The sequence below is a fragment of the Eurypyga helias genome, unplaced genomic scaffold (genome assembly GCF_000690775.1).
Source record: "Eurypyga helias isolate BGI_N326 unplaced genomic scaffold, ASM69077v1 scaffold9507, whole genome shotgun sequence".
Taxonomy (NCBI): Eukaryota; Metazoa; Chordata; class Aves; order Eurypygiformes; family Eurypygidae; genus Eurypyga; species Eurypyga helias.
In genome coordinates this window covers 41,833-62,748 of record NW_010261105.1, presented here as the reverse complement: position 1 = coordinate 62,748, position 20,916 = coordinate 41,833, and positions in this window count along the sequence as shown.

Below are 20,916 nucleotides of genomic sequence, written 5' to 3'. Positions count from 1 at the left end.
ATTCATCCCATTCTATTTATACACATACAATAAACCCCTTCAATGTGAGCCACTTCCTGTGGCTGATTTTGGTTTTTCCTCTTATTTGATGGTACTTGAGAGATCTGTATAAACTTATGTTGACCATTCTATTAAGAATTACACAGAAGAGGAATATACACTGCTAGTAGACTATCCTCAGGGACCAATAGTTAATATGAAGAAGTTTTGGTAGCAAAAATTGTGTTTGCTACTGTGTTGCATGACCCACTTTGGGCACGGATAGATTCATCATCTGGAAAAGGCCCTGGATTAGATAAAAGAAGGAACGTGCAATAGAAATCTCTGTGTCTTTATTTCAGTATTCATCATGAACAAGGGCAAAATGGAAAATACTGGCCAAGGGCCTTAACTGGAGGCTGTGGTACCCCAAAGATTCACGCTAGCGCACACTGCATACATCATTAAGCCACTGGCAACAAAACACGGAAGCCCTGCCCAAATTTCAATTCTTACACTTCAGATAGTCTCAGCTCTCACCAGACAAATTAATATTTAATGCACAAGTGCACACTGTAATATTCCCAACTGTGCAATCTAATATTAACAGCTATTCCATAAACCAACAAGGCCCATTCAATTGGTGACCATTTAAACTATAACACGCCATTAAACCATAAAAGCAGCCGTGAAAACACGATTAATATACATGTTTGTTGGTGTATCGCTAGAAAAGGGAACGTAGTAATGTCAGTACAAAAAGTTGGCTTATAGGTCCACCAAGGCTGTTCAGAACAATGAACGGGGTCATGGAGCAAATTCCTTCTTGGAGGTGCAGTTTTTGTCTTAGAGCAAAGTAGAGCCAATCAACATGAATATATAGTTTTTAATAAACTTAAATGAATCCATGAAGATTTGTGGCACCACCTAGTTTTCCTTTAGTTGTGCTTCTCTATGGATGTGTCTGCAGAGTTCCCCTGTTTCTGTGGTAGTTCTGCAAGGGCTACATGATTCATGGATGTTTAATCAGGGTCGCAGTGGAGTGGGAAAGCAACTTCACCCCTGTCCTTAGGAAGCGAAGGGTACTGCACTTCACCTGATCCTTCTAATGCTGATATTCTGAGAAATACCCTGGTATTTTCTGAGGATGCAGAAAAGACATGCCTGGAGTAATAAAAGGGCTGAGGAGAATGCTTAGCTATGAGATACTCTCAATCTTTTGAGCTTATCAGAAAGAAGATCAAGAGATGACTTGTCTTCAGAGCTAAGTGCCTCCAAAGCAGGAAAACACTAGTTTGTGAGAGATTCTTTATCAGTGAAGTTCTGACAAGAACCAGTGTTTGGATGCTGAAGTGAAATGACTCAGGCATATGTTTATCTTAACAAGGGTAAATAAACAGTGGCAAGTTAAGGGAAATGGTAATTTTTTTTTTTTCTTGTCTCCATATCAGGGCAAGAAGCTTTGCTGAAAAATTATTCCTTGGTGTTTGCTTGTTAGGTGTGGAAGAGAGGAACCCTGTGCATTATGTCTAGTAGTCATTTATTTTTTTGTTCTTTCGTAGTCTAGGCTTTCAGCTGAGTTAGACCTTAGTCCACAAAGGAACATGGAATTTGATGTTGAAGGTACTGGAACACATTTGAAGGCTTTGGCCTGAGCAATAACACTCTTTTTAAAATATCATTAAGCAAACTGTTTTATATAAAGTGCCTTCAGACTACTGTGTTAGTTTTCATTGTAGAAATGAAAGGAAATTCATCTGAAATTAGATGGAATAGCAGGGTGAGGCACTGAACCACGACAAAGCGTGATGTTAAAGATGCCAGAAGCGGAGCGATCAATGGCTGTAGCCAGTCCTAGAGGGGGACCCTGGACCACCCACTCATGAAAGCAAGACAGGTCTTTTCCAGCATCATCACACAAACTTTTCAGGGCCCTATTAACATGGTAAGAAATGAATGCTGGGCAAACAGGACATTGCAGGCATCCTACTTCTTCTGTATTTCGAATGTTTTCTGAGTTTATTACCTTCTAAACAGGAATAACTCAAATTATTTAACTGTATAAAGGCACTTCTGCATTCTTCTTGAATCTGTGACTGTTGTGGACAATGCGGGCATTTGGTTACATGGTCAGTCATTACATTTTTGCAAATATTCACCTACTGTGCCCTGGTGTTCTTGATTCCCTTATTTTGCACTTACTGAAGGCAAAATGTTGGAGGCCTGTCTGTGCAAGCCCTTTTAACAGAGGGCCATATATCACCCATCTGCTAAGCAAGGGAAAAAAGGTTATCTGCACTGCACTTCAGCATTACGTTACCATGTGTTGTTATGCCTGACATTGAATTTTAGCATCCTTTTTAATATAGTTTCCTGTTGTTTATATCAATTTTTTTTCCTGATTCTTCCCCCCTCGTGCAAATAAAACAAACACATTTCTTATGAAGTCATAGACTAACAAAAAGTGTCCTAAAAAGTTTTCTTAAGTATCTTACTTCATCTAAATAGGTATTTAAAAATATCCAGGGGCTCAGGCTGTGATTTTCTACATGTGTTTTTGAACTTGGTGTTTTTAGAGGCAGGAACAAGCTATTGATAGATGACTTGCAAGTGACAGGTTATAGTCAAATTTGACCCATGCAGAAGTGACCAAAAGCCGGTGAAGTTTGATGTCTAATCTGAAATGACCTGTTTGTCTCATTGGAAGTCTAAGAAGTTATTCAAATCAGAAAAACCAGCGCTGCAGATGGTACCAACTGTCACTCCTTGTTGGTAAACACATTAGAGAGGGCAAGAACCTAAGCAAAGCTTTTCAGAGAGAGGATTGCAGCTATCTGTCTGCTTGTCTGTTGCAGCTGTATAAAAGGTGGATTTGTTTCCTGAAAAAAAAAAATAAATAATGTTCAATTAATATGGATTGCTTATTAAATAATTAAATAAGAGATTTTGAGTATAAAAGATATATTTTTCTGGCCTGGTTTTCAGTTCCTGTTTTTTTTCTGCCTGTACACTGGCCCATTATTATTTCTCTTTCTAAACTAAGGATGGAGAGAGTAAAAGGAGGAAAAAAAATCCAGCTCAAATTGAATGAAACTTGACATCTTCTCACAGACTTCACATCTGGATTAAAATATTCTCTTTTTTTTTTGTTTTTTATTCTACTGCATAACTAGAAATTATCTAAAAAGTCTGTTTATGCATCAAAGTTTTGTCCTTAGCCGTCTGACTGTCTGTCTTTGACCCTTCTGTTGGAAACTACCTGGGCTGAGGAATGACCCTGGTGAGGTCCATGGTCTTGTGCTGATTCCTGTAGAACAGAGCCATGTCTATTGTAACTACATACTGCAGCTACACTGGGAAAGGAGTAGGGTAGAGTGGAGAGTCTTCTAGTGTTTCTTGGTGCTCTGAGTATATCTGTTCTCTTTTGGAAACTCCTCCTTAGAGGAATCCCATTGCCAGCTTTTTCACCCTTCATGGAGTGCATGCGATGCCTTGACACAAGCCACAGGGGTAACTGAGGGTATGGAAATCAAGTCACTTGACTGGAGATCTGAAACAGTCTAGGAGCCACGGGGTGAACTGGAATGATGTACATTACATTGGAAATACAGTGATCATATTGCTCTTCATTCAGCCTCAGACACAGCATATGAGTGATTCATCCGGGGAAAAAACGTGTGTAGCTCTCTATGGACCCATCCTTGCTAGGATGAAGGAACATTATTTCTTTGCAAGATGGAGCTGTAATGGTGATAATGATATCACTAACTGGAAACAGCCTAAATTTTCATATCACTATGACAAGTACAAAGAGAGATGCCTCAGGTAAAGAAAACAGTGAGTCAGATGTCTCTTCGAATCAGACAAGGCAGCTTAAGGGCTATATTGTTGGCTGGCGAGCTGCATGGAGAAGCAGCTGAGAGGCATCATCCAGACTGAGGAGACCTGGGAGCGCCTCTGAGGTGCCAGGCTTAGGTGTGCGTCCAGGCTGCAGATGGGGCCAAAAATGAGCTGTGCATTGCTCCCCATCTCTTCTGTCCCTACCTGCACTTTGCTTTCTACTGCCCGAAAGAAACATGGGTGCATGAATATTTAAAGCTGTAACATATCCTGGTGCAGTGCCCTAACTGGGTGAGTGGCGACCAGAGCCCTACAGTGTGCTGCAGCATTGCTCACTCCGCACTTTAGAGACGACCAGATGACTTAGATCTGTCCCTGTGATGCAGGTGGATGATTACTGGCAATTCCCTTAGTCTCTCCTTGCTTTGATTCCCACATTTGTGAAGAGCAGATTTTTTCCTTCTTTTAAAAATTACTTGACAATGTACCTCCAACAAGTGCACAGTAACAAGTAGGAGTTATAACTCAGAAGTATTTTCTGTTTCTGATTGGCATTGCCTGGGTTAATTCCAAGCTGTCAGTCCATTCCTTTGGAGATGATCTTTTGCAGACTTCATAATATTGCCGCAGGAAAAGTGCTGTATTTTTTGTACAGTATTATTATTGGCTTGGAAATAACCAAAACAAAATGATTTCTTTAGGTTTTCTAGCAGGAATCCCAGTTATTCTCTTCTGCTGCATTACACAAATATGCAACATATGATGTTACCCAGTGATGGGAGACAACAGTTTTATAAATAAATGCACATATGATAAACACAAGACGCTCTGTAGCACTAAAAGCTCTGCCTATAAAAGTATCGGTATTAGTAGGAATGGACGGCTTTATTTTCACCTGCGTACAAGAGTGATACTGGAATTTTTAAAATATCTGGAAGAAAAGGAGAATTATTTGTATGGGGTTTGTTAGCTTTAGAAGCCATGTGTGAAAACTTGGCTTTGAGTTTTAAAGCCTGCAGTTTTGGGGGACTGTTTTTATGGGCTAAGGAAAATACTTCCTTTCCTTGGCAGTTGAAGCTTTTCACTGTTCTTTGGTTATGTTGCCATGCTGAGCTACAGACCCCAGTGTGCAGTCAATTATACACTCATGCTGCTTTCAGATTCACTTACCCGGCGATGATGACTGTCTGTGAGCAAAATCCATCAGAGAGTTATTATCTCCAAAGCAAAAGCCTCAAATGTTCAGGCATCTAATCTGCCCCTGAAAATCAGTACCTGTTCTCGGAAACACAAGACCTCAAATGACTTATTATTTTGGATGCTTGAAGGCTGGAAACACTTCTGAAATCTTGTCTGTAGCTTAACAATTCAGGGTTGTCTCTGGTCCATTGGCCAGTATTAGACAGTGTAAGAGGCACAATGTATTATTTATTACCTGTGGTACAAAAGGTCATCTAGATCATGTTATAATTACATGAACCTCTTCATTGTGTACTGTGATACCCACAGTAATGCTAGATAATGGTTTAGGGAGCATGCTAATTAGCTATATAAAACTAGTATTTTAAGCAGTAAATCCCACTATTTATAACATGCACATGTCTAGCAAATGTGCTGCTTAATTCTTCTAGACCCGGGATTCTAGTCTCAGTTTTAAGTCTGGTGTTGGATTTCCTTTTTTACTTTCAGGACTTGAGGTATCCAGTCTTAGGTTAATTCTCTGTAGCTATTTTCCCTCCTTGCCTCCAGCATTTACTTTTTCATGTCATAGTTGAAAAGCAATTAAACATAGTCATGGTGGTCCATTTTACAGGACTAGACAGACAGTTTGGCTGCTCTTGTAGCATCCTGGCTAAACTTTGGTATTCCAAAGGTAATTTCCTGAAATCAAATTCTAAGAAAGCATAATAAATGTAAAACTCCTGATGAACTAATTGATTTATGTAAGTGTGGTCCTAGTGCAGTATTTTTCAATCATAGTCAATCAGCTTTCAGGTGTTTACTTGCCACAATCCCAAGTCTTACAAGAGTCTTGGAAGTGGCTGGGTCATTTTGTTCAGCAGCTCTGCAAGAAACTTGTCTGAAAGCTGGCATCAAGTTTGAGCTAATCATCCAGGCTTTGCCTAGAGACAATTGAGAGAGAGGGAGAGGGGCTGTCCGGAGGCATGTTTAGTTATTTAGGATGAATCACCATAGATAAGAGACCATTAAACTGAGCTAAAGTTAAGTGAGATGCATCCCACCTCTTACGGAGAAATGTCAACAGAACATCTCCCCTTGCCTCCACACTCTACCACCCAGAATATATTTCCCAGTACCTTTTATCAAAATTAATGCCAGTCACCAAGGACTCTCCTATGTAGCAGGAAGATCCCTGGAGGGACTGAGCTTTGTGTGTCCCGTAGTCCTGCAAAGTCGGGGAATTTTGCCAAGTACATTTTTGGGTGGCTCAAGATACGGGTTGTGCCCATTTTTCATAAGAAGCCAAAAAAACCCTCAGCAGAACTTGCCCGCTTAACCTGAGAAAAACCCCTCTTGACCACCCCCAAATAATCCAATTTCTCAAGACACAATTGCCAAGGACATGACTCACAAGCTCGACTAATTCTCTTCAGATGGTCACCTTCCAGAGCAACTGCTGCTTTGTTTTGGGCCTGTAGCGACAGGACAAGGGGTAACGGGTTTAAATTGAAAGTGGGGAGGTTTAGATTAGATATCAGGAAGATTGCTTCCCCAAGAGGGTGGGGAGGCACTGGGACAGGCTGCCCAGAGAAGCTGTGGATGCCCCATCCCTGGAAGTGTCCAAGGCCAGGCTGGATGAGGCTTGGAGCAACCTGGTCTAGTGGAAGGTGTCCCTGCCCATGGCAGAGGGGTTGGAACTAGATGGTCTTTAAGGTCCCTTCCAACCCAAACCATTCCATGGTTCTATGCTTCTATGATTCATTCTATTTTCATCCCTAAAAATGAATTGGCTTCTTGGGACACCTTCCTGTGGTCATTGTAGTGAAAGAGTATTTCATACCTGCTGCATCATCTTTGCACCTTTGCAGGAAAGCCAAAATGAGTCAAGCTAATTCTGTACCACTTTCCATCAGCTCAGGATTTCTTGATGCTGAGCTGCCCATGCTGACGTGCCTGTCCCCTTCCACGCACTAATGTCCTTTGGAGCACTCTTTGAAACATGGCAGTCAGTACAGCGAGGAGGGCTCTGACAGTCCCTCCATGCAGGACTCCAAAACACCTACTGGGACTCGGTGCCAACCCTTTTAGAAATCAGGGCGGGATGTCACAAAGCAGTCAGCAGAATGGATCAACTGCAGATTCCCCCGTTGGTGAAGTTGGCCAGCAAGCTATTTCAGCAGATGTTTGTCCTTAGGCATTGAATGCTTTCTGGATACATCTTTCCTTTGCCTCTCAGGAGCAAATGCCAGCACAATGGAAATTCACATAAGCTCACTGACCAGCATTAGGAAGTGTTGACCTGACGATGGGCTCCAGCGTCTAAACTGGGTTCCTTGAAAGAACAGAAGCTAATGCCTCCTCCAGGGAGTTATAACGAAGGAATTCAGGGTATGAGGAGCACTTGGGTAGTGTTTGTCCGTGGTGTTAGGTACAGCCGCATTTGGGTCTGGAACAATTTCATGTTTCCCCATGTCTTTGATTTGAATGCTATATAGACTCTGCTCTGTATACTTTGAAGCAGATATATTAAAAATGCAAGAGGAACTGCATTTTGAAGGGGGGGGTGGGAGAAAAGAAAGAAAATAATTATTGTTACACATTGGAGCATATTAATGAATACATTAATAATTGATCCACTGTTATGTTTTCCCCTAATAGTCATCAAAATCTGTATAAACCTGCACTACAATACATAACATCTCATTACAACGTTTGCTCAAAAAATCAATGCATATCTAAGTTATTTGTGTCAAAACTCATTTATTTCCACAATAACATGGACTGTCAAACCTTGACATCCTGTTAATAACATCCAGTGCATTTGCATATTATTCAAATATTTCCTTTTATGAAATGGGGGACTTTTACTTACACCGTCCTACTTGCAGTGCTTCATATATTTGCACATTAGCTCAATTCACACAGTTATAGAAGGGTTACCTGTGGCAACTAATTATACTGCACTTTATGCATATTAATGAGCCTTGTGAGCAGCCGCCCTCTGTTCTGTGGTGAGATGAGGGGGGAAAAAATAACAGTGTAAGTGGGAGACCTATTACAGGCAAAATGCAGGCGAGTGGAAGACAGATATTTTATAATGTTTTCTCTTTGATGCCCACAGCCTTTCAGAACAGACTAACCTGAGTGGGAAAAATACCTCACAGCAGTCCCAGCAGCTTTGAGGTCAGATGTGAAAAATATTACCTTTTTTTCTTTTTTTGTTCTTCTTTTTTTCTTTTCTTCTCTCCCTCTCTTCCCCCTCTGCCGCTACCTTTAGTTTCTGGATCCTGTCTTTGCAAGGTGCTGAGTGCTGCCCTCAACCCCAGTTGAGATCAGCACCTCACAAGATCAGGCTTTTAATGCGTAGCCTAAAGCCACCATCTGCCCTCTGATGAAGTCATCTTGAAAAAGGCCTTTTCACCCGCATAGATAAGAGTGACATATTTTGTTTTGAAGGAGCGTTTTGGTGGCACACACTAGCAGGAACGGAGACCCAGCTGTAGGCTGTTCAAGCGATTCCTGCAACCAGGTGTCACAAGGACAACGATTTTTTTTTTGGCAGCCCCACTGCAATACAGAGAAGGGCCACATCCTGTGCATGCAAATGCACGCACAGCAATGAAGCTTTCTTCCCCGCTGTAAAAGCGGGCAATCTGTCAGCCTGGAGGTCTCGCAAAGGGCAGAAACCATGGGAGGAGTGTGTCAGAGTGTTCTTGGAGGGCATGCAGTGCTAAAGGCTGAGCCACGCTTCCTTGCTGGGGTGTTTCTTGAGATTGTCTCCGCCTACTTTAAAAAAAGAGAAAAGCTCCCACGTTGGCACAATGGAAGACAGAAAAGGAAGATTTGATTTTATGCAACAGCAGATGTCTCCTAAGCAGTAATCACAGTGTCAGATAGAAAAACTAATCATATTTCAGTAGCTTGTTCAGATCTCTGATTAAAATTCAGTGATACCATTCCTGGATCCTAAAATGCAACAGTCATCAGAAACAAAAGAGAATGTATCATAATTAATGCAATTAAAAGAGCCCTTTCCTTTCTCTATCTGTTTCTAGGTAAGCTATGCTGACCTTATCAGAGATTAAAATTACTCTCCTCAGGTCTGAAATCTGATTGAGTGTGGGAGTAAGAAAGCCCAACTCCTTATAGCCATCTCCAGGATGTGAGTACCTGGGGTCTTGTGCACATGGGAAAATAGTCTTGGTTGCTTACGCCCTTCAGAAGAGGGGAGAAGGCAGATGGAGCTGTGCATCCGGCCTCCCTTATTTTCTGCCGCATACAGCTCTGTCAGTGATACGGTTGTTTCCACTTACAGATTTAGTCAGGACTGGCAGTTAGCACCCCAATCTACCCTTCCTAGGACAAGCCAAATCTCCAGATTCTGAATTTTTTCACAGTCAGTCCCTGGGCCACCTGCCATGCAAATCGGCCAGAATTTGCTGACTAAATCCCATTTGAAACCAGAACAGGGTCTGTAGTTCGAGTGTCATTGCAGTGCTCAGTCCATGCTCTGCTGAAGCAATTCAGAGGTGGATCATGCTGAATAGCCCTGGGGCAATTCTCTTGCCATCAGCTGGCCTAGGGAGAGAGCTGAATCAAGAAATCAAGATGTGCAGGTTGAAGAGTGAAATCAGGCAGTGCCATTTCATGCTGATTGCGATTTCAGGTCTGATAATCAGTGAGTTTTCACAAGGAATGCTTCCAGTGAGGATTTATTTGGCTTTGGGTATGAACTATTTTTGATCAAAACCAGAATAAAAATTATTTTAATAGTGCACATTACAAATAAATATCAAATATACAAATAGTTTATGCTAGCTAAATGGAGGAGAATATTTTTGCAGCAAAACAGCTATGTCAATTTTGTGATGGAGGGCCAGGGTCCAGCAATAAAAGGGATGTTGGATCCTCCTTTCCCTGTTTATACCAGCTGAAATGACAATGTCCACTTCATTTAAAACAAGGCTATATAAATTCCTTTGTACTTTGCAATGGCACTTGAAGATTTCTGTGGACTGTATATGGTTTAATTCTGCATCTTGGATTAGGTGGAAAGCTCCGTTTGCTTCTTGTTATGGAAGTTTTGCTCTAGTGGTGGTCTTCAGAGGAATAATTTTGTGCTGTATTCCATACCAACTCTGAGAAAAGAATTAGGAGTATCAGTGAAAAGATAGTTAGGAGATACAAGCATTTATTTTATTCCACAGCTTCTGAACTCTGAGTTGCTACTGTTAGGTGTTGAAAAAAATACTCTGGTACTTCACTAGAAAAGCTGACAACCTGCTGTCTTATTAACATAACTCTAACGTGTCTGAGAGATCCAACACAGCAGATTGATTATGTTCATGTCTCAGCCACAGTACTGATGATGATACGCTTGTAAATATATCAATGCATCACAAGCTTCAAACATAGAAGTCTTTCCGTGACATTTTCTGAATGAGATATGAAAATGAGAATGGCTTGTGCATCTACTCGAGTAGCTAAGTTGAGAAGGCAGCACAGTTAGGCAGAATGATTAACTGTGTGGTCTTGGTAGTCTCTGTATTGAGATGTCACTCAGACAAGCGGTGCAATAGCTTGATCTGCAGATTGCCAGAATAAGAAGTCGTCAATTTACAAAGACTGTTTTCCTCCTGAAGGGGAACAATAAGTGAATCCTGCCTAAACTGAGAGATTGGCCTTACTGCTTCTGTTCTGTTTCTGATGGAGGGGATCGTGATAGGCCAGGGAAGGAAGTTGTTAATTATTGCCTTGAGGCGGGTTAATTAGCACAGGTAAGGAGCATGGCTACGATCAAAAATATCTGTCTTTACTTCCTTGCTTTTACAGATTTTCTGTGTGACTAGACAAGTCACCTAGGGTTTGTGGGGGTTTTTTTTTGCGTTTTGTAAAATGGGAATAACAGTGCTTTCTTTCTTCTGTCCTTTTTCTGGCTACCCATATCGTGTCTAGCACAAGGGAGCTCTGAGCTCAGTTGATCCTTCCATGTGCTAAAACAATAAACTGAAAAGGTGCAATAATAATAGCAATTTGGGTCATCACACACAGGTTATTGTAAAAAGATAATCCAGGAACGAACATTTCAGTTGGCCAAGACTGGACTCTGAATTGTCAGGTTTGAGGTCCCAAGGGGCTTTGTAACCAGGCACCGGGCTTTGGCCAAGGAGGAGAGTGGCAGGCACTCCTGGATCAGGGATCCCGTTTCGTATTTTGCTTGTGACAATTGAACTATTCCACTACTGCCATCTTCGGACACTCATGCTTAGTAAATTAACCATGGGCATTCATACAGGTTAACTTAAGGCACCTAATTAAATACCAAATGTATTAGGCCAGTTTCTCTAGCGTCATGATACAACCGAAGTAGAGGCCTCCCCTGCAGCACCTAAAGGGTTCTTCAGTTTGTCTTCAAGAACAGCTTTTTCCTCCAGCAGCTACCAGAGCACTGAGGGAGACAAGGCTTACTTCTGCATCAGTGCTAGCAGATGTGAACTCCTCCAGAGCTTTGGGGATGACAGGCAGCTGCATTTGATCCTGCAGCAAATTCTTCAGGCAGCTTCACCCAGAGGCAGTCCGTGCAGTAACCAGGTATCCTCACCACTGTAGGGGAGCACATGTAAGACTGAAACATCATTTTAGCTTTAAATTTCTTTTGACACGGATGCTAATATCCCTCTGTGTCAAAGACAGTGGGAGAGGAAATGAACTCCCCCTTCTTGCTGAGAAACGTGGTAACCAAGGCAGGAAATCGCAGACAGGCTAGAGGCTGGGATCGTTTGAGGAGTCCATGTGTGGTCTGATCTGGCAACAACTCACATGTGTCCTTGCAGGAGTTCCCTCTCAGTTTAGGCCTGTGCTGCCAAGGACTTGGTACTGCAGACCATATTGCAGCCTTGGCTTTTAGAGGAACCCAGGGCTTCTGCAAACAGCACCACTGCAACACTGACACTTACGGGATTTTATTGCCCTTGGCAGCAATTCTTTCCTAATGTAAAACTGAGCTACTGTATCTTACAGGAAAGGACCTAAACAATGATGTATTCAGGCTGATGGGACTGGATTAACCCATTAATAAATAGAAGGTGAAGAGAGCAATCTTGTTGAACGTAATGTATGCTAATGATGTGACCTGGCTAATGGAGCCCTTTTCTATATTCTGTCATTGCGCACATCAATTATGCAGCCTCAATTATCATCCTGTTTTTGTATCGTGTGGCTGAGAAATGAGAGACTTAATAGAGATGTTTCACCCAGTAAAATGCCTGATTAGGTTATGAAAGCAGAAACTCAAGGAAGAGAAGGAAAAAAAAAAAACTTTGTTACATTATATCCTGATTTAATTAGCCGAAAGATATTATTCTTGGTAAGGGCCTTTGAAGTTGTAGAAATATTGCTGTAGGCTCAGCAGCAGAGATGACTAACTGTCTTAATACCTACAGCAAATACACTGACATAGCACTTACAGACAGATCTTAGCTAAGCATTGCAAATGAGGCCAAGATCATTGTTTACTCCATGTGGTTAAGGTTCCTGATTGAGGGGTAAAGGAGGAGAGGGACTTTTGAGAGTCAGAGCTGAAGTTAAATCTAGGAGGAAAACAACAGCAAGCCCATACTCCTAGTGACACCTTGGTGCACGTGGTAGATTTCAAGGTGCGTGGTGGCTTTTGATAACAGATCTCAGTCAAATAGGTTTCCCCCTCTTTTCTGGGTGCTCTGCTTCTTTTTTTTTTTTAACATGTGCGTTACACCGACTTACCTCAAGTTTTACTGGCCTTGGGATTCTGTGCCCTGTCACAACCGTAGTGATGGGGACACATCATGTTCATTGAAATCTGTCAGGTGCACTCCGTGTTGCCTCAGGACGCCCGCAGGTATTTCTTGTGTTTCTACCACAGATGCAAAGGATAGTCAATGCTGCAGGACGGGAGGACCTTGGAGACAGCCCAATGTGTGATGAGAAGTTACCAGAGGGAAAAAACAGAAAAAAAGCCACTTTTTGTCAGTAGCTGAACCATTCCCATAAGGGGAGCTGTGACCCTCAGCTTGTGCTTGCTGGGCAAGATCTGTAGCTTCTCCTTCGTGGAGAAGGAACTAATCAGTGGGTTGAAGATGGACTGAGTTAGGTCATCTCTGCTGTCCTTCGGGCAGATCCAGACTCCATTGCCTTCAGCAGAGTGGTGACTTTGCACCAGAGACAGATCTGTCCCTTTCAGACCTGTCTGAAGACAACTCTCTAGAGTTTTCTTCCACGGTGGCAGGAGCATAACTATAAACTCCGTATTTTAGTTTAGAAACTGACTCTGTATTTTGGATTAGCAATAACCAGCCAGCTAGATCCCTTATAAAAATCACAGTTTCTGATTCACACAGTTTCTGACTGAATTGCAGTGGCACAGAAAACTGGTGTAAAGCAAGGGCGAATCGGGTCCTCGGTGTGTGTCAAAGTTGTTAGTTCTTTCCTTCCCTCAGGGTCTCGCCTGCCATGATAAGGAATTATGTCATGCTTGTTGAGAACATGATCGGAATGACAAAACGCCCAGCATGCTATATTTACTCATCCGTTCTCGGTCAGTCCATCTTCTGGTCTCAGTAAATAAAATTGGGAGAGTCAGGGAGAAATAAACACCTGGGCCAACAATTCCAGCTGTAGCTCTTAGATTTGAGTGCCTCCACTTTTGGGTGTCTGTCCAGAGAAGCACGTTTACAGCCTGACTCCAAAGAGCTGAGTTTGCAGCTGAAGCTCCTCTCAACTGCGGATGTCTGACGCTTCTAAAAATGGTTGATATTGACCTCAGCTTTTAAACGCCTCCCTCTGCAGCAGCCAAATAAAATAGCAGTAAAGCAGTGATTTGCTAACTCGGAGCAGTGTGTTGTCACAAGCTGTACTTTACCTGTGGTGCTAGCAGGCTATGTAACTCAGCATTAAGTTTCCTCATTATCATATGCTCTGTGGACAGTTAAGCTGTCTTCAGATGCCCGGTTCATACCAGCCCAGTGGGATGCATCTGTGATCTACTGTGCACAAGAAGTAGCACCAAAGAGCAGGAGTCATGTATATTAGGTGGCTGAAATTGGTCAGGTCACTTGCTGCCTGCCTAAGGAATGGTATTTAAAGACTAGGGGCTATGGAGAAATGAATGTAATTGGGTTTTTTAATGTACCTTGAACTGCCCCCAGCCCCAGTGAGCTAATTCTGTGCAGAAATGAGCTGTCTCAAAGTTTTAAGATGTTATAAGAATTTTAAATTTAAAAACAAGATTAAAAAAATCAAAATTTTTTGCATTAAGCTCTTGTTAGGTGCAGTGATGTGGGATTGATTCTGTTCTCCTACAGGTTTTTGAATGGTAACATTTAAATAGAAAAAGGTGGGGTTTAATTTCTACATCCCTCCTTCTTGCACACTTGTTCACAAGCTGTACTGCAAACTTCAGTTTTAATTTGTGTGCCTGTGTGGACCGGAGTGGGGTCATGCTTTTGAAGTATACGCTTCATTATTGCTTTGTGTACTTTCCTATTAGCTTCAGCGCAGTATCCAGCTTATCATTGCTTGATCCTTCATGCATCTCAAATGCAACACTAACTGCTAGGCTGCGTGTGTTTCCTGACCTTCTTTTCATTTCTATACAATGTCCATGTGATCTGTGGTAGCTTTGAAAATTCAGCTGCAGGGTAGAGATTTCTTTGCCAGAATTGATCCTTCTCTTTTCCTCAGAAACCATCAGATAAAGGAATACTTGTGACAAATAACCATGAGAAAGATCACCACATAGAAATCTTCTGCTTTGTGCTGTGCTAGCTCTGTGTAATTTGGATGGGTCCTCAGTTACTTGTCTTTCACCTTTGGGGTAATTATTTGCTTGTGAGTGATGAGGATTCTTGATCCCATTTTGACCTGAAGAACTTCTGATAAGGAAAGATTTGCCTTCAGGCTTTGGTCCACAAACCCCTGGTATTCCTTTTTTTCACCATCACATTGTATTAGTTGGAGAAGCTGTACAAGACGAGAAACTCATTATAGCTTTAGGGTCATCCCTGAATGACTTTATCCAATGGCTTTCAAGCACTTCCCACAAGGGTTTTCCTATCATCCCTATTATAATAATCTTGTATACATTGTTTTAATTTCTATATCCTTTTCATCTAGCTACTGAGGGAAGAGTGGTTTACAGTTATCAATGTATTTAGCCTTGAAGCTTGTGAGTTTGAGAAACTTCATTATGCCCAGGGCAGGGGGTGGGTGAATTGAGGAGCAGAGAACGGAAAGCGTTTGTTAATGGTCCTGGAGCGTAACTCACGCCCCACTCGCTCCGTGTGTGACTCGGTGACGAATAACATCAGGGCTAATATGGCTTCAAGCAGTTCTCTTGCATGGTGTTTTGCTGCGTGATACTATCATTACTGTTTGTTTAACTAAGAGTTGTTCTGTGCCTCTTGGCTGGAAGAGGTTGAGTTTTACTCAACTTGGACAATTTGGAGTTTCTGATAACAATGAAAATATACAAAATATATAGGGGGAAAATAAAAATGTTTGGATACTTAAATGATTAAGACTGCAGTCCAGAAGCAGTATAATTCAGGCACTGTATTCTCCCATTCCCTTCCCAGTGGGGACCTGCTTCCCCATGACACACTGCAGTCATGCTGTGGGTACCTGGTTTTGATGGAACTGGGATCAGAAAACCTGGTAGGTAGAAAAGGGAGGGAGCAAGAGACCTGCTCACTGCATCCCTGCTGAGGCATCTTCTTTCACAGAAAGCAGGCCCTTATCAGCAGAAATGTTGTTCAGCTAAAACTGCATTTCAGTTGAAACTTTTCACCAGCTCTACATTTACTTTCATTTGCAGTTTCTTCTAATGTTTTGTCCACTGTGTCTCTGTGTAGTGAAAAATGCCTCCTGATTCAGAGGTGGCCGTTAAAAATGTGTGTTAACCGGGCAGTGTTTTTTACAGGCAGAGCTGCAGCATCCAAACAAAACTGCCGTAAGTGTAGCCATTAATGGTTTGCACCAGCGCTGGCTGTGTCAGGATAGGACATCTTAAATTCATCCCATTCGCTTTCCATTCCAGAGAGTTTTGTGCTTTGCACAAGAAGGGTTATTGATAGTTTATCCAAATGTTTTTTGACAGACCCTTTCACACGTTCCTTCTAGGTGGTACAACACTACAGGGCTGCGTTTTATCACTGTTGGTTGGATGTTACCCAAGGTGGCTGTTCTGCCCTTGTTCATCACAAAACGATCCATAAAGCAAATTGGGATGTCTAAATGCACCAGGCTGTTCACAGATCCCACAGCAATTATTTTGGAGTGTTGGATGTAGAAATGTTTGCCAGAGGTGGAAAGCAAGTTGCAATTTGTATGAAATCCGCTCTCTGCAAGTAGTGGCTGGTCTCAGTCCACTCTCACTTGCTCACGGAAAAGGATGGTCTTGGTAAACCATCCCAGCACTAAGTAGAAGGCATATTTGGAGCTGAAATATGAAGTGCAGCTCATCATGGGTGGTCCAGGTTGGAAGCTGGACTAAAGGACGAAACTAATCTCTTTCAGCCTCACTTCACGCATTCTTCAGCTATTGTCACCCAACATGAGGGCTGCTGGGCTGAAGCCCCTTTGGCCGCTGGTTATCATCTGGTGGTGGGGGTATGCTGAACCCACTGTCACTGACGGGTGTGATATCAAGCTGACATCTTTCTTCTTCCTACAAAGAGGAGTTATCACAGTGACCAGCCAGCTATCTGCAGGCCATGGCCAGAAAGTTTTTGTACTCCATGGGACCTATAGATTGCAGTCTGGGAACAGGGAATTAAGACTCTGAATGCCAAAGATGATGGATATATGTGCCTAGAACATGTGATCAGATGTACATTCACTGTGTGTGTCTCTGTGTGGATGTATGTTTTTGTGCATTTGTTGCATGTAGAGATGGTTATTTGATAACTGTCACACATGAGTAATAGGGGTGACGGATCTTCTCTGTTTCTGTGCCAGACGCCCGTTTACATGTGTGTACAGTCAATGCTCTCCCGTTGTGTCTGTATATGAAGGCTGAGAGAGCTGTGTGAAATTTGGACCTTTGCTTTCATGTGAAACGTTATCAGATCATTCCTTTGCTGAACTGGTTGATCTGATTAGAGGTGGCTTAAAAAAAAAGGGAAGTGAACAGGTGGCAGACATAAATACACAGCTGTGCATTATTGCCGATTTTATTGCTATTTTATAATGTTGTCCGTGGTTATTTTACAACAATTTTCTCTATTCGTGACATTGCTGTAAATCTCATTGTAAAATGGCCCTAATGTGCAATGAATACCATTAAACTAAATGGTGAAACTTAGAGAATCACTCTTTTGTTATGAAAAGAGGGACAGATGCAGCTAGGGGAATAGCAGAAAGCCATGGGGAAAGAATTAGGGGACCGAAAGGCTTGTTACGCAACGAAGGTAAATCTCTCCATGCGATGCCATAAAAGCATCGCGGGATAAAGCAGTAGCTCGTTTGACCCACTAGATGGAGATGGAAAGAAGCGTTTTCTACATGATAATATTCCTGGGAGCTGCCTGCTATATGCTCTGCTTCTGTATTGAATGGCTTTTACTTACAGTATCTTAAGCCTGTCCTTAAAGCAATTACAAGATCTCTCCAGAGTAACATTTGGCATGTGAGGGCTATATCTAGGCTTTTAGCACTGGCTAATTTGCTTGGCCTAATTTTCTATATGTTCCCATTTATATTCATGGTCAGTACCTATTGTAGTTACAGGCTTTTTCATATAAAAGGTACCTCGTTCTTTTCTTAATTTTAGAGAGAATTAATACAGCTTTTGTATGTCAGCGGGATGAGGCTAGAGAATTGGAGATATTTTTCCCCCTGAAAATGAGTGTCTCAGTGGCTCTATCCATCATTAACTTTCCTCGCTTCTGTAGTAGCTACAAAGTCTTCTGGGGTTGAGTCCTCTGGCTACAGAGAACTGAAACACAGAATTCCTTCTCCTTTGAGGATTCCAGCCCCAATGCTCGCTCCAAAGTCCAAGGCAAATCTTGGCAATGTCCTGTTGCGAAAAATGTCAAACTCTGCAATGTTTTTGTTGGTGATGCATTCACCCCCTTTTTCTGAAAGTTGATTTTATCACAAAATGAGGACAAAAATTGACAAATTACTCAAACTCAGAAATTTTGGAATTGAGGGAGAAAAAGACCCAGAACTCCTGACGTGTTTCTAAGAGAGAAGGTAGCAGGGATGCCCAGGCTGCAGCAGCCTGCGTGCTGCACAGGCCCACAGCTGCGCTCCCTCACTACAGCCCCATCAGGGCAGCTCCCAGCTCCTGTGTGCTCCTGCGTGCCGCTGCCCCACCAGCCTTGCCTGCTTTCCTAGATGCTCAGCTTCCTGATGCAGAGCCTGGAAGCTCAGCTTAGCTAGCAAAGCCTGAAGAAAAGAGGATTCCCATCCAGAAGCCCTCTTGGTATCCATGCCCACGGACCCGCTGTGATGTGATGGAAGTTTACAGGGTATTTCTGACAAAATGTTCTGGATTTAGCCAAAGAGCATCTTACACTGAAATCGTGTGTTGCCTGAAAATTTCTAACCAGTTCTGCATTGATTGCTTTGGGATGTGGGGAACAATTTAGTGAACACCAGAAAGTCACGGAGCATCTTCTGTGCTGGGAGCTGACTGTCCTCATAGTGCTGTGGAACTGGAACAGCCTTTGCTGTATTTTATGAGAATCTCTTCAGCTGAGGTTTAGCTAACAGGACTCGTTGTGTGACCAGGGCAGGCGAAGATCCCGCAGCTGAGTAGTTGTGGCAGCTCTACCGATGGATAGTGAAGCACAGAGTTGCTGTGATTCATAGACCCTTGACTGCGTGACCATCTCTTGAGCGCCAGGCTAGCTTACAGTCCCCTTCCACTGTGCAATAAGTTGTATTTTTGCAATGTACCTGCTCTATCTCTTGTAAAAACTGTGATGGTTGAGCAGAGAAAGCATGTTTGAACATGGCTGTGAGTATTATACAGATCATGTAATACTACCCCACAGGGCCATGCTCCTGCCGTTAAGGCTGTGTATCTCCATGCACTGTTTGTACCTGAAACACTTGCTCCAGTCTTTTGCAACCCCCAAAGGACTGGCAGCTCCAGAGCAGCACTTACTCTTTCAGTCTTTACTTTTCTTTCCTCTCTCAGTTGTCATTTACTGCATGGGGCAGAAACGTGTGTAGTGATTTCTGCACCCCTCAGACGGTGGCCGGTGGGGTCCCACATTTACTGCATGGGGCAGAAACGTGCGTAGTGATTTCTGCACCCCTCAGACTGTGGCTGGGCTCAACATGCTCCACACCTGCAGGTCTCAGGCTTTGCAGGGTAGAACCTAAGGCACTTGTTGAGTTGTTTTTTCAGTGTTACTGTCACACTTCATTCTTCAAAGGAGTGAGATCAGAAACCACTTCAGCAGACCCTTCTCTCTCAACAACCAACTTCATGAATCACTTTCAGGCCTGCCAAACGTCAGTGATGTGAACGGGAGTTGTAACACTTGGGGCTGCTCTTGCAGAGGAGCTTTCCCACACGCAAATTTTGGCCTCCATACAAGATTATGGGTGTTTTTTAAGAGGTGGTGATATACAGGATGTCAGAGTAAATGTTGTAATGGTTTGCTGCAGGCCTGAACTGCATAAACTCCACAAAGGAGAGAAGTAGTGCTAGTGTCATTCCCCTAGCAGGGACCACATCTTACCAATGGTGGGTTATTTGTCGTGCCTGTGACTGGGATACTTCCATTAGAAAACAAAGAATGAGTCTCAGGTGGAGTTGGCTGTCGGCTTGAAATGATGCTGAGCTGCAGTTAAAGGCAGGTGCCACCCCTGAGTGACTAACACTTAACGTGGCTTAGCCGCAGTGTCTCACAGACCACGTCTCTGGGCAATTGCCCTTGTCTCTTGTCCCGAAAACTGCCTTGGGAGGCTTTCTGCAGTGAGCAATCTGGTTTAATCCCTAGAGAGATTATTTACGCTCCTACTTCAGCTCTTACAGCTGAGCCTGTGCCTGGCCTTCATTTCAGAGCTGCCCAAGTGCTCACGGTAACAGCTGCCTTGTTGGAGGTGAATTTTCAGCTGAGCCAGAAGAGGCTTGCAAGGAAGTTTGTGTTATACTTAGTCATGCTGCTTGGTTCCAGCAGTGTTATTTGTCCCACAAGACCACAAATGCAAAAATCACTTACAAATGTATAAAAGCCCCCAAACCACTGAGCACCAGGCAGAAACACTCTTTTACAAGCCACTGATTGCTCCAAAGGTCTCTCTGGCATTGAAAACCCACCATTTGTTGGCCTCTTGTAAGCAAATACAAACTATGCCTCTCAGGTGGCAGGGGGAAATTTTTCCCAAATCTAAGTGCTGTAGCCAAGAGTATGTTAGAGCAGTAGAAAATAAGTATTTGTTTAAAGAGGGATTACACTTTCCATCTCAGGAATGTGTAAGGTTTTTCAATCTGAATGCAACTCTCTTTCTCTGGAGAAGACAAATGTGTTGTCTGGCTGTAAACTGGAGTGGAAGGAAATTGGAATAAGGGGGTTTTGTTGATAGCTCCTCATCCATCCTCAGGCAGAGCTCTGTGCACTCCAGCTGGTCACTGACGTAGAGGGCAACACCTCCTCCTCATCTCCCCTGCCTGTCCTTCCTAAAGAGCCTGTATTTTTCCCTTCCAATCCTCCAGTCATAGGAGCCATCCCACCACATCTCCATGATACCAGTGAGATCACAGCCCTGCAGGTGTGTACACATCTCTTAACTCCTCTTGCTTATTCCCTGTGCTACTGCATAGAGGCATTGAAGTTGGGCCCTCAGTGAAGCTGACTTACTGGCTGGAGTGGTTAGAATTCCTTTGCAGTGCTCTTCAGGTGCTCTCCTGCTGGCTTGTGA